The sequence below is a fragment of the Magallana gigas genome, chromosome 4 (genome assembly GCF_963853765.1).
Source record: "Magallana gigas chromosome 4, xbMagGiga1.1, whole genome shotgun sequence".
Lineage (NCBI taxonomy): Eukaryota > Metazoa > Mollusca > Bivalvia > Ostreida > Ostreidae > Magallana > Magallana gigas.
The window spans coordinates 45,958,134-45,973,081 of NC_088856.1; the positions used below are offsets into that span (position 1 = coordinate 45,958,134).

Here is a 14,948-nt window from a genome sequence, read left to right on the forward strand (position 1 = left end):
AGGAACCGATCAGCAAAATATCACTGAGACGAACTGCATGACTGTCTAAGATAAAGGATCGTCTTAAAGTTTTCCTTTCTCTTAATTTTCCACATGTATTTTAAACGACCGTGTAGTGAGCGACCAACGCGTTAGGTTCCGTTCGTTATCGAAAGCAAAATTTATGTCTTGCCTAGGTGCCCGATTGGTTAGCGATATAGCCGCTAATTGCTGACATTCACTGGTAATTACATTATTTCAACCAAAATAAGATTTTAGGAAATGCAAGAATAAAAATAAGAAAGATGTCGACAGAGGTTAAACTCAAAATTATTTTTGTATTTTGTACTTATCAAGAAAGATTATAATACGCTATTTCGAGCAGAAGAGATGTTTAGTGTATTATTTTTAAAAAAAACACGTTACTTTGTTTTGTATTGTGCAATATAGCCCAATCTCTCTTACATCATGTTATAGATGTATACGTTTAATTATATCATTATCATATTTTTATTTTATCAAAAAGATGCATCGGATTCTAACCCGACATTTATATAACTTAAAAAAGACCCCCCCCCCCAAAAAAAAAAAAAACAAACAAAAAAAACCCCTTTTTACAAACTGCTTTAAATCAAATACAGCCTATAATTACATTTAGTATATTCAGAAATATTGTTATTTAAGTAGATTTATTTTTATTTTTTCTCCTTTTGAAGTCCAATTGAAATTAATTATAAATGAAATTATAGATTATGGTATAACATATACATTTTTATCTATCCTTTTGATTTATTTTCATCATTAGTGGCTCAGTTGGTTTATGAACGGTATATCACGAGTTTAAATCTTAGTCTTGTAGGCTTTTTTCACATTTACTAAACTAAATTTTTTAAACAATATTTTCTTAAAATTCAATTTCACACATTTTTGGCCTATTTTACTTGTATAATCTTTCTCTCTTATTTTATCAAAAAGATGCATCGGATTCTAACCCGACATTTATATAACTTAAAAAAGACCCCCCCCCCAAAAAAAAAAAAAAACAAACAAAAAAAACCCCTTTTTACAAACTGCTTTAAATCAAATACAGCCTATAATTACATTTAGTATATTCAGAAATATTGTTATTTAAGTAGATTTATTTTTATTTTTTCTCCTTTTGAAGTCCAATTGAAATTAATTATAAATGAAATTATAGATTATGGTATAACATATACATTTTTATCTATCCTTTTGATTTATTTTCATCATTAGTGGCTCAGTTGGTTTATGAACGGTATATCACGAGTTTAAATCTTAGTCTTGTAGGCTTTTTTCACATTTACTAAACTAAATTTTTTAAACAATATTTTCTTAAAATTCAATTTCACACATTTTTGGCCTATTTTACTTGTATAATCTTTCTCTCTTAATTAAATAATTCTTGCCAGACATTTGAAATTATTTTGATGTAGTGGGCCACTTTACCTCTTTACTCTCATATAACCGGCTACCTTATGTGGACTGAAAAGTCGTATTTAAAGAAATAAAACAGACACCTTTTCTTCTGATTTAGTTTAAATAAGAACTTAACCACAAAAAGAATTCTCAGGTATGCTCCATTCTACATGTATAAGCTGGTTTAGGTCATTCGTAATGGATACCATTAAAGGTAAATCCCGTACAACTTTCTAAGGTTCTTTAGTATTCTTTTCTCCAAAAGCTTTCAACTTTTATCTTTATCAGTTTCAGTAAAATTGAGTAAATGTGTCTGATTTTTTTTTTACAAACTTAGGGCAAAATTTTCTCCATATTTGACCTTGCTTAGATCTAATAATACAAGGAAACATGAAACGTCTAAGTCTCCTAAAGTTTGATAATACTAGGTAGAAATGGAAAATGAATAGTATTTTGGGCCGTTTTCTAATTTTCTTCTAGATATTGCTCTAGTGAAACAACTTACGCAATCTCAACATATGTATTATTCTATTTGTTGTTCTTTATGGATACTTTACTTTAATCTAAAAATAAAAAAAAAATCCTTTGATGTTCCACCTTTCTTTGTAATATAAAGCAGCTTTGATTTCAGTTTACGCATTGATTTTCAAAGATCAATGGTGGCATTTTGGACATAAAACAATGAAAAAAGAATGGGATTTTCAACAATTAGTATCAGGAAGATTATAATTCAAGGCTTAATATTGAATGCAACTCAACAACAAGAGGCCCATGGGCCACATCGCTCACCTGAGGAACAATAGGTATGATAAAATCAGCTTAATGGAGTCATAATACAAACTATCTGGACAATGTACAATAATACATGTAGATCCTGTATAAATAAAATCCATTTTCCCCTGGATATTCTTATGTTTATAATCATTAGTCCCTTTTCTAACAAGATGATTTTATAGTCTTATCATATGTTGAGTATTGCAGTTCTCAAAATGATCCTTAACAATAGTTTATATATTAGATATAAACGTACATCAAACTATGAACCTTCTCGGGAGGCCAAAGAATTGTCCTGGGGCCAAAGTCTTAACAATTATAAAGAAACATCTGGCTGATTAGTTTCTGAGAAGATTTTTAAAGATTTACCCTATATATTCCTTTGTTAAATTTTGACCCCCCCATTGTGGCCCCACCCTACCCCTGGGGATCATGATTTTCACAACCATGAATCTACACTACCTGAGGATGCTTTCACACACGTTTCAGCTTTCCTGGCTGATTAGTTTCTGAGAAGAAGATTTTTAAAGATTTACTCTGTTTATTCCTATCTAAAACATCGACCTCCCATTGTGGCCCAAACCTACCCCCAGGGTTATGATTTTCACAAATTTGAATCTACACTACCTGAGGATGCTTCCACACAAGTTTCAGCTTTCCTGGCTTATTAGTTTCTGAGAAGAAGATTTTTAAAGATTTACTCTATTTAATCATATGTTAAACTTCGACCCCCCATTGTGGCCCCATTCTACCCCCAGGGGTTATTATTTTCACAACTTTGAATCAACACTACCTGAGGATGCTTCCAAAGAAGTTTCAGCATTGCCGGCTGATTAGTTTCTGAGAAGAAGATTTTTAAAGATTTACTCTATATATTCCTATGTTTAACTTCGATCCCCCATTGTGGCCCCACCCTTCCCCCGGGGGTCATGATTTTTACAACTATGAATTTACACTACCTGAGGATGCATCCACAAAAGTGTCAGCTTTCCTGGCTGATTAGTTTCTAAGAAGAAGATTTTTAAAGATTTACTCTATATATTCCTATTTTAAACTTCGATCCCCCATTGTGGCCCCACCCTACCCCCGGGAGCCATGATTTTCACAACTATGAATCTACACTACCTGAGGATGCTTTCATACAAGTTTCAGCTTTCCTGGCTGATTAGTTTCTGAGAAGAAGATTTTTAAAGATTTACTCTATATATTCCTATGTTAAACTTCGATCCCCCATTGTGGCCTCACCGTACCCCGGGGGTCATGATTTTCACAACTTTGAATCTACACTACCTGAGGATCCTTCCACACAAGTGTCAGCTTTCCTGGCCGATTAGTTTCTGAGAAGAAGATTTTTAAAGATTTATTCTATATATTCCTATGTAAAACTTCGATCCTTCATTGTGGCCCAACCCTACCTCCGGGGATCATGATTTTCACAAATTTGTATCTACATTACCTGATGATGCTTTCACACAAGTTTCAGCTTTCCTGGCTGATTAGTTTCTGAGGAGAAGATTTTTAAAGATTTACTCTATATATTCATTTGTTAAACTTCGACCCCCCATTGTGGCCCCACCCTCAGGTGAGCTAAAAAGGTTAAGTTTACAATACAATAAGTTGTTAAAGTTGGTTTCTGGAAGAACAGACTTTGAAAATTTTCTTAATAAATATTGACAAATATTTTACTTTTTTAAGCTTTAGTTTTTAAGATCTGTGTACAAACATAGAATTGTGAGCAAATCGCTGTATCTTGCTTATAATTCGAAGCTTAACACTCAAATATGGTTAGTAAATAGAAATTGTAAACAATTAAACACAAGAAACATGCACTACATGTATAACAAATAAAGAACACAATTTATTTTTTCGAAATGAATCATATATATATATGTACATGTATATACCTACATATTTCCGTCAGCGATATCAAACTCTATTTAAACTGAATAAACTCTCAACAAAACCTATTGCATTAATCTACATGTACCATTACGCAAAAGATAATGCCGAATTACCGATAGAATGAATTGTATTTCAGTACCCGTCCCCTACATCCGATTTTGCTTAATTTGCGCAGGTAAACAGTTAACTGTTTGATTTACCGAAGTCTCTGTTTGATTTGATACGTAAAAATCACGAAATACAGACGATAGTTTCCAGGTTACAAAGCATAATGAGAACGAAACGAAAATCAGAACAAGCTAACACCAACGTCATGTGTGAAAACTGTCAACGCATTGAAATATTTAGCCTCAATTTACTTCACAAAATCGGCACCAATATATTTTGTATGTTTCAAAATTTCCCTTCATACGCGAACTGTTGCACAACAAGCAAATTCATCATAGTCAGATCGACCCTTTTTCGTATAATGTCATGGCTGCTTTAAACAAAGAACCTCGTTTTAGAAGTATGGAATCATTTTACCGGATGCCGAACCCGAAGCTATTAAACTGATTGAAACACGCATTTCCTTTATTATTATTTTCGTAATAACTCAGATTTGAAACAAAATTTCCACTTAATTTTTGCAATTTATATTTTCCTTCCCATAAGGATAATTTATGCTAAACTATGTTGAATTTGCCTCGGTAGTTCTTGAGAAGAAGATTTTTAAAAATGCACCCCCCTTTTCCTACAGTTTCAAGGTTTTCTCCGCTTTGAATACAGATCAAACTTTTATTTCTGCAATTTATATTTGCCCTCCCATAAGGATGATTTGTGCCAAATTTGGTTGAAATTGGATAAGCGGTTTTAGAGAAGAAGTTCAAAATGTAAAAAGTTTACAGACGGACAGACGGACAGACGGACGGACAGACGGACGACGGACAAAATGTGATCAGAATAGCTCACTTGAGCTTTCAGCTCAGGTGAGCTAAAAACTGCAGGAAAATGTTTTCATCCAATCAACAGTCGCTAAATATCCTATTATGTAGTCTTTTTAATCGTGAAGAAATTCACCTCGACGTCATATTTCGATTGACACCTAAGAGTGCTGTAAGCAAAAGAGATATATTTGATTGGCGCAGAACTTTTGATCAACCAATGAAAAAGTGGGTTATGTCCTAAGTAAATTATATCATATAATGTAAAATTTACGCGATTAAAAAGAGGCTCTATCGCTTTGCTTCCTCCGCCCCTTCTTTTTAGCATATATTTTACTAAATATAATCTAACTATTACATAAAGTATAGATTTAAAGGTTTGATTGCACTAAGGTTAATCAACTAGTATTGCCACACAATGTCATTTTGCCAATAAATAGATTTTAAAACTATCTGCATATTTTTGGTACACTGAACTTTGAGTGTATACATGTAAGTGACGTTTCTGTTTATCTTTGTCCGGCTTTCGCCTGTCTGTCCGTTTATCTTTAAACATTTTACGTTTTGACTTTTCAAAACTTCTGAATCTTTGCAAATTTTAGCACAATTTAAAACATATTATTCTTGAGTTAGAGGAGTTCCTGCAAGACATGCTAGAGTAATTATATATTTTGATTCAGTGAAGTTCACACACCAAAATGAATTCACTGTTACTCGGGTCTATAAAATCATCGATTAAATGCTAACCATTACAACAAAGAAAAATCCAAGCTCTTACATGTAACACTATTTAGGTTCACCAACCAGAAATTTATTCACTGTGACTGGTTTTACTCAATCATCGATTAAGTGTTAATTATTACAATATAGAATTGAATATCATTACAGAATCGCAATCAAGTGACCGTTTAATTTAGTGTTAATAACATGGTTGGTCAAGATTTTACCAGCCGCTGGCTGCGTTTCACTAGTGACCGCTTGTTCGAGGATAAATATATTAGAAAAATCTTTGGGGGATATAAAACTGGCTGCTGGCCAAGAATGGCCGCTGATTTTGGGTGGCTGCCAACTTAAAGGCAGTTTTGACTGTACTTTCAATTTTTTTAACATTAATTGTAGGTTTACCAACGCTTAAAATTTAGATATTTAATTTCTTTAAACCCTAACATGGAGCCTACGCCGGGTGACCCGACCACCGATTTATTCGTGTATTGTCGTTAACAAATTATTGATTGTTTTCTTATATTTTTTTTCAATGTTTTGCACATTTTCAAAAAAGGCCACTTACAAAGGAAATTATTTGTGTTGTCTCAGTAATTTCCGAACAAACCTCGTATATAATAACTGCATTTCACAAGGTGTCAGAATTAAATCTGCCATTCATAAACATATTTTTTGGTTAACCTGTTTACTTTAATCGGTTAATTTTAGTCAAACATCATATTTTTGTACGAGGTAAATATATTTCTTATCATCTTTACCAGCAAATATCTAAAATACTTTACAGAAAGAAACCTTTTTAAATAACTACAAACAGGGCATTTTGACTTGGAAGATGATAACATTTTGATTATGAAATACACTTAAAATAGATTAAGCAAAAATAAAACTTTTCTACTCAAATTGACCGAATATCTCAAAACTGATACTAATTGCATGCGTTTTCTTTAGACGTAAAAATAACCAAACAAATACAATAATGTAAGAAAAACATAACATACTTACATGTACTTTGGGCTAATAAAAACTATTTTGCAAGTAATTAGAATTAATAAAGTACATGAAACTGTCTTGCGCATAAACTGCTGTGTTTTTTTTTTATTGCCAAAAAATTGGTTCATTATTAAAAAAAAAGATATGTGACTTTATGTATGAGTGGGGGTTTAAAGGTGAACATGATTTATTTCCATGAAAACTGTTTTGTATAGACAACAGATCTAGGTCTTTATGATTAATTTGCAATCGTTCCGTAAACAATTCAATAAACACATTTCATGCTATAATGAATGCAAATAGATACCGGCATTTTAATATAAAGACATTGTTTAAAAAATGATTTACAACTAAATTCTTAAAGGAACAAAAACAAACCTAATATCTACGATTGAAAAATCGATATTAGAAATAAAAGAAGGCAAGTCCAGTATACTAGGAACTGTATTGAAAACTTCACTCAACGTCGCGTTTGCAATGGATAGCAAAAATACATTGTATAAACATGTCATCACCTGTAAGAGAATACTCTCGTTACAGTCGACCGATTTTGTTTAAATTGATGTTTTCGACCTTTAGCTTATGCATTTTAGCTTGTCATTAGGTTTTCCGAAATCTGTCTTTAAAATGTTTATTAATATGATGAGTTAAAACATACATTTATTTCCTACACAACAACCGAGATGAAAAGACTCGCGATTATTTGCGTCGTTTTGGTTTGCGTATTTACCTATAACGAGGCTTGTACATGTGCACGGACTCATCCCCAAGAACAGTTCTGTAACTCAGATTTCGGTAAGAATAAAATGTCTTCTTTAGGTTGTGTAAAGAAACTTCTGAAATACTCCCAAAATATCGATAAAGAAATAATATTTTTATCTTGATGGTCATTTCATTTAGAACATTAGAAAATTTCCTTAAAACCTTTCCATTAACAATTTGAAATAGTAGTTTTTATTGATAAAAAGGTAGATGTTGCAAAACTGAAAATGCTAGTAAAGTTTCTATTCATATCAAAGCTAAACCTGAGCGTTTGAATATCAATGACATTTTAGTTGTCAGAGCAAGGATTTTGAGGCGGACGGTAACTCGCAGTACAGAATTTGATAATGTATTCTACACAGTGCTGATACGTCAGAATTACAAGGTATTGTTAAAAAAAATAATTTGCCCATTTCATTAAAGTGTCCTTTTGAGCAAATTCCATGTAACGATAGTTTAATATTGCGTACAATAGATTTTTTCAAACTCTTGTTTATTTGATTGCTGTAACTGATATGTGGTTTTTTAAGCATTTCATAATAAATTATATTTTTCTAGAACCTAAACATACTATTTATATTCTGAAATTAAAATATAAACTTAACACTTCTGAAACTTCCAGCAATATTATAATTGTTTTAAAAGTCTATAGTAATAGAGTATTTGATATTGGTTACAAATATTGTCTGAAAAAATTGAATTAAACACACGTTTTGAAAAAAAAAGAATTGTGATGATGACAAACAGTGTTCATTATCAAAAGTCCAAAGGAAAATTTTTAAAATAGGAGTGGAGAATACACGGACCTTTACAGAAGTTAGAGATAGAATCAGGTTCAATGGAGGAGTGATATATCCTCTGCTTACCGGCCACACCCCCCGAGTGGTCTCTGTCGTAATCTGCAAAAACGGAAAAAAATCAGTAGACAATTTTCTGATTACTAATGACATAACAATAAGTATAAAAACCTCGGTCAGCATTTGACCTAGCAGAAGGTTGTATTTGTTGACAAGGTCGTTTTATTGACGATATAATTTACGAAATGATGACTTCAATCGAGACTGTTGACAATCTTTTTTATCAATTTATTTGTCAATAGCTTGCTTTATTTCAAAATTGCTCTTGCGTGAATATGAAATTGCTTATCGAATCAACTGAGGGACGAAAACTCAATATGCAGGTGAAGGTATACGAATTGCTACATAAGTACGGACAATTGACGATGAGAAAATTTAAAGAATTGAAAGAAAAAAAAATCTGATCTAATCCAATGCATCTGTCAGAGTTAATCATAATTTCCCGCAATCCAATTCCTATAAAGTATAGACTATTTGTTGCTTGTAAAAGGTACTAATAACTTAAATGGTTATGCAATATGTTAAGGTGTAGAACTACTGGAGTAGCTTAACTTTGTAAAGACTACACATTACTTTTATATGCCATCTCTCAATTCATTTTTTTTTTTGAAAAATATTTCTACTGAAAAAAAATCTCTCGCGATGATTGCTGTATATGAATACAACGTTTATTACGTAATTGTAATCGTTCGATGGGATTTCTAATTTAAAGGCCTTAACGCTTCAACAATCAAAATTTGTGACAAAACGTTTGTATTCATTGAATACTTCATTGGCAGACATAACAGAAAATATTACAAACAAGGCGTACTAAAAAGTGCATGCATACTTTGCTTTAACTCTGACAGCTGGCGCACGAGAAACTGTTTAACAATAACTATAATTGGAAAATGCATGTGAAACTTATTTTTTTGCTAAAGAACGCCTTTGAAATATCATTTGATGGTCATAAATATTCTATAGTGTTATGAAAAGATGCTACTATAATGCACGATTAATTATGATACACCTATTTGATCTAAGCAACTTCAGTTTTACATGTACATATTATCTGAGACATCTAGATGTAAACGCCTGTTATAAAACTTTATTAAGGAAAACATTCTGAATTTTTGTAAATATTAAAACATGTCTGAGCATTTAGAAGATACTTAACTAAGAATATTAATCAGAATACATTATACTAATAACTGAATGTCAGAGAAAGAAAAAAATACCTGCTATCTATTTAAGCATTGAATGCCTATTTTTGGATATCGTCGGTCCTGTAACGCACTATGCAATGCAGACAAATAAATACCGTGCGTGTGTTACAGGACCGACGACATACAAACATTCATACTGATGTATATTTGTACGAAATATATTTGTATTGTTGCTGTAAAACCATTTTATACGCTCTGAGTCGGGAATATGAAACATACATGGAAGAGCCATATTAACTTGTTATTTAGTTTGCTTCTGCGACTAAGAATATAGTGCCAGAAACTTTGTGGAGAAAAAACTTTTTTTTTCAAGGAGTTGATTTAATTTAATTATCTTCAAAAATACATATCAAATTGGTTAAGAAATATGGAACGTTTCATTTAATCTTGCTAGAAAAATAAATATACCCAAAACACATGAAAATATTTTATTTTTTGTGTTCATGGCCCATTAATTGGCAAAGTGAACGCATAGAAAAATTGAACGTCGCAGATTTCCAATTCAAACATAACGGGAAATATACACCGAATGTAAATATATACACTAAACATACAAGTCTCTTCTTACTATTCATCGGCGGGCGTCAGCACATGCAGAGAAACCAATGCGATACATATATTAACCTGTTGCCCTTCAGCGGACGAAATTCTATAAACTATAAACCTTGTCATGCGTTTATATTTTAATGCATGCACATTTGTCAAAACTTTTACGCATTATTTTTTACACGGAAATTCTTTCCAGCGTTATATAGAAAGCTCGCTACTTACAAACATTGAATTAACACATATTTGTCTGATTCGGTTTCAATTGAAGACATAAAGCTTTCACATCATTATGATATGTAGACGTTGTTTTTATTCTTTACCGTACTGCTTATCATTAAGAATTTATAAAATATATGACGAAGTCCACAGGTTTCACAAACTTACACTCTGGGCTATCGAAAACGTTTAATGTATACAAATGTTGAACCGTTTGATAGCGGAAACCAATTAGTACACCGTAGCCCTGGATGCGAATGTGGTATGTCGCTATTGCGGTGACTTAACTCTAATGGGGCATTCTTTCCATTCAGAGGTTAAAATGGGTACCAGATACATGAGACGAGCTGGATATGCGAATAAAAAAAGAAATAAAGCTGTAATTTGGCAGCTCTGCATGTTTGATCTCAAGGGAAATGAAAATGTTACATATTGTACAGGACTTGCAAGGGCGTAATATGTAGAAGTCATGTGAGGCAACTTACTTTGCGATCAAGACTAGAAACCCCTAATTTTACCTATATACATGTATCATTATCAAAATATGTTTTAATGTTGAAACATTCCTCATGTTATTGTGCTGACATTGTTTCTACATTTTTATAAACATATTGGAATGCTTTAAATAACTTCATCTTTTGATAACTGAAACACTTTAAGCAACACGAGAAGACTACCTGTAGGATTAAGTGTTTCCATGCGCCAAAATTCAAAGTTATGAATTGAGTCTTAGAAAATTTCTCTCAGATCGATTAAAAGATGTTTGTTTCAAGTTTGTAAAAAAAAAGTTTCTTCGATGTTATATTAGAATAATATATATCTGGAATGAGCTAGGTTCACAAAAGTACGTGTTTTTATCAAATGGGATATTTACTATCATTTTTTTTTAAGGAAAATCAAAACCATCGAGCGCATGCCAGCTCCAGTACCATTTTTTTGCTATATTGTGCAAAATAACAGGAACAATGATTCTTGTAAAAAAAAAATTTGGAGCAACATTCCGCTCCTTTCTTTTTACTGTTGAATAGAGAATAACTGATTTTCATGATTTTGAGAAAATGCAGGTAACGGTCTCTTAACGTGATGTCATAAAATCAGATGTAATGATGGATGTTTAAAAACTTCTTTCTGTATTTCTGTATCTGACATAACTAGTTTTAAGTTTGATAAATCAATCTATTTGATATGATATTTTTTAAATTTGTTTAAAGGGGGATGCATAAATTTGACCTTATTGAATATGGTTCTTTCTATTGCCTAATTGTACATCACATTTCTTTATAAAGCACATTATCAGATTTTAAGTTTTTAATTTTTTTTTAAAATAAAAAATGGCTGATTTTTGCTAATCTAAGTTAACACAACGAGAGTAGAGTTGCAATACCATGAAAAAAAATTTCCACAACATTTAAAAAAAATAAAGTTTATACTTTTTCGAAAGAGTTCAAAACAAGTTATGATATCAATGTGTCATCATTTTGTTTACAAGACTTGTTTACAAGTGCAAACATCGCACACATTGTTTTGAATGTTCCTTTTAATGGGGACTACTTCCGTATTGCCATTTTTAGTTCTCATTTAAAATGTTTTTCCAGATGAAATAAAACTATACATTTACTTGAGAACTATCCAAACGTTTCATCATTTCTGAGTCATTTTTAAAAAAACAATATATGTACAAATTCAAGATTGTATGCTATGTACATGTAGCTGCATCTAAGTATATCAAAATGTTTCTCAGTCACATCAATCAAATAAGAAAATGGTTCAGAAATTATTTTGTTTAACCGATTTTATTAGAATATTTTTAATGCATATCACAGAAATAATTTGTAAAATCATGTTTTACTTTTAAAATGTTGCACTAAATGAAGGCAAAGCTAAGTTAAGCAAACATTCGAGTTAAATTTTAAAGGGACTTAGATACAATTTGAGAAATTTTTTTTCCCACTTTCAATAGCGAAAATGGTAATAATGGGTATATTTAATGCTGTGTCAAAATTTGGATCTCAAATATTCAGATAGAAGCAAGACACAGAGATTAAAATTCATTGCCGTGTATACAGAGCTCGAGTCTTGTTAATGTTTACAAATGAGTTTTATTGGTATACGTTTCGATCAAATCTTTTTTGTTTTGCTGAAAATATCATTTATGAACGCATTGAAGCGGTTGTTTGTCACTTGATCATCAAATTGTGTCTAGATCCCTTTGAAAAGTCTAACTTAACTCGATGCTACTGTTCGCATCGACTTGCATTGCTTATATTTATACATGTCGTTTTGCAGAGAAGACAATATCCTTTCAGACATCCTGTACAAAGGATATATACCGCCTCCCAATCTGCATCTTGTGGTGCGTCCTTCGTGATTGGCCGTGAATACATCATTAGCGGTAATGAGATTGTGTTAATAATGTTTCTAATTTTACTTATTCTTTAAATTCAATTTTTGCTGATAGGACTTTAAAAGCTTTAGTCGTAGTTACAAATACAATGTATAGCATTATAACAATATCAATAAAAAAACGATTTTGATCTTCCGTTACAATTAGGGTTTCTTTTCAATTTTTTTGTTCATTTAATAGGATCAATCCAGAATAACAGATGGCGCACAAGTTTGTGTAGCTTTAACCGTGAAACGTCTTCTCTCAATCAATTCCAAAGAATTGCTTTGAACTTCGGCTATTACAGAAACAATTGCTCCTGTAATGTAAGTCTACCAAATATTAAAAAAAGAAAGAAAAATGTTTTGAAATTAGAATTGTAAGACTAACAATTCAGTTTGGTCAAGTACCAAATATCAACTATAGTACAAGGGTATTATCGTTAAAGTTTTAATAAAACTACCAAATACATAATTTAAACATTGCTTTGATCATGGTACATGTATAAATACAACAAGAAGACAAACACTTAAATAAATATGTGCGTTGTTAAATGCTAATAAACTGTTTTGTACCTTCTTCCCTCTGATGCTATCATTCATTGAAAACATTTCTGATGTTAACTTCTTGTACGTTATCTTTAAATAAGCAGTAATCAGTTTTCGGCATGAATAGATATGCACTATTATTGACAGATCAGATACTGTGGTTTTACGGACGATCCTACATGCACAGTTCCAGGGAGAAATGAATGTTTGATCATCAACAACGAAAGTTGCTTCCATCAAAATGATGCTTGCATCCAATATGGAAGAAGATGCCGTTGGCTTTCTAATCAGTGCGCAGACAGTCCAGGGAAGTAGAAGTACATTTATGACTAACTTCCAGAATTATGTCTTTGTGACTTTTACAATAAAGTATCACAAAACGATTTTGATTGATTAATTGTTTAATAAATGAGAATTTTCAAAATCAAAATAAAAATTAGAATTATTTTTTTGAATGGAAAGCAATGCTGATAGTTAACACGTATGCAACATATCAGTTTGTCAGTGTAAGTTTGCACATCTTTTATAAAATATTTAAATATTACGTAGTAATCTTTTTGTGTTTGCAATCAAAAAATGCAGAGCGGTTGAACAAATTGTTAATGCTTAATAAATACTTCAGATCATTCTATAACCAGAGACCCTGTTATTAAGCTAAGTGTACAAGTTATTGCGAAAAAGTGTTTTAAAATCATGTACAATAATTAATTTAAGTTGGAGACTTAAATATTGACCTTTTTAGTGTCTTTGTCTGTGATAACACTAAGACCCTCCCCTTTTTTGAACTTAAAAAAAAAATAAGGAAAAAAACTACAAACAGACACATATAAAAAAACACAAATTGAAATTTTCAAACATTAACTTCTGTGCCTCGCACTGAGCTCGAAGTTAAAATACCTTCTATGATTATGTTAAGATTTATTATGTTTACTCTAAATACCATTTTCAAAGGCTGTTCATGTACAAATTCATTTTGGTAAAAGGGGAAAAGTTTTAGAATTCTTAAATATCGAAATGTATGTAATTAAAATACTTCAGTTATATGAAAATGTATCGTTTTTGGTACAATTTCACGATTTTTAATAATATGATTATTTACTTTCCTTAGCAAATACTTATTCATAAGTTGTTAGTGGTATTTTGAATGTATAAACTTTACTTTATTGAATTTGACTTTTTGCAAACTGTAAAGTATATGCTGTATTAAAATGCAGCATTTAATACTGCTTTTTAAATGCTTTGATATCAAGCTTTCATTATTATGTAGGAAATCACGAAATCTAAAGAAAACATGTAAAATGTTCTACTGTTTGCATTCATTTTTATTCTCAATCGCATTCAGTCTTCAAATTTACCGAAAAGATTGCCTTTTTATTTAAAATTACGAATATGATTTTCATTACAGTCGGCTGCACCATTTAGGATTTATTTTAAATGATTTACACGGTCTGGCACATTAAAACTTAAGATTTTATAAAGGAAACACATTTTTGTTTTACTGAAAGTTTAGAGAACTCTTTTATTGCAGTTCCCTGCATCAATTCTGATTGATTGACATAGAATGGTACATTAATAATCACTTTGATGATTTTTGCGAAAAAGGCACAAAGATAAAAATTCAGAGAAAATCATTGCAATTCTCTTTATCTTTTTAATTTACTATAGTGCCGTTTAGGTTTTTATCAGTACTTCGCGTTGTG

At 31.3% G+C, this 14,948-nt stretch overlaps 1 long non-coding RNA gene across 1 annotated transcript; it reads left to right on the forward strand.

Annotated features, from left to right (window-relative positions):
• Positions 1-7,381: 7,381 nt before the first annotated feature.
• On the forward strand, positions 7,382-13,567 carry LOC105348621 (uncharacterized). Its single transcript, XR_010712660.1, has 5 exons — positions 7,382-7,523; positions 7,784-7,875; positions 12,604-12,709; positions 12,902-13,026; positions 13,396-13,567. It is a non-coding gene; the product is annotated as an uncharacterized lncRNA (long non-coding RNA).
• Positions 13,568-14,948: the final 1,381 nt, after the last annotated feature.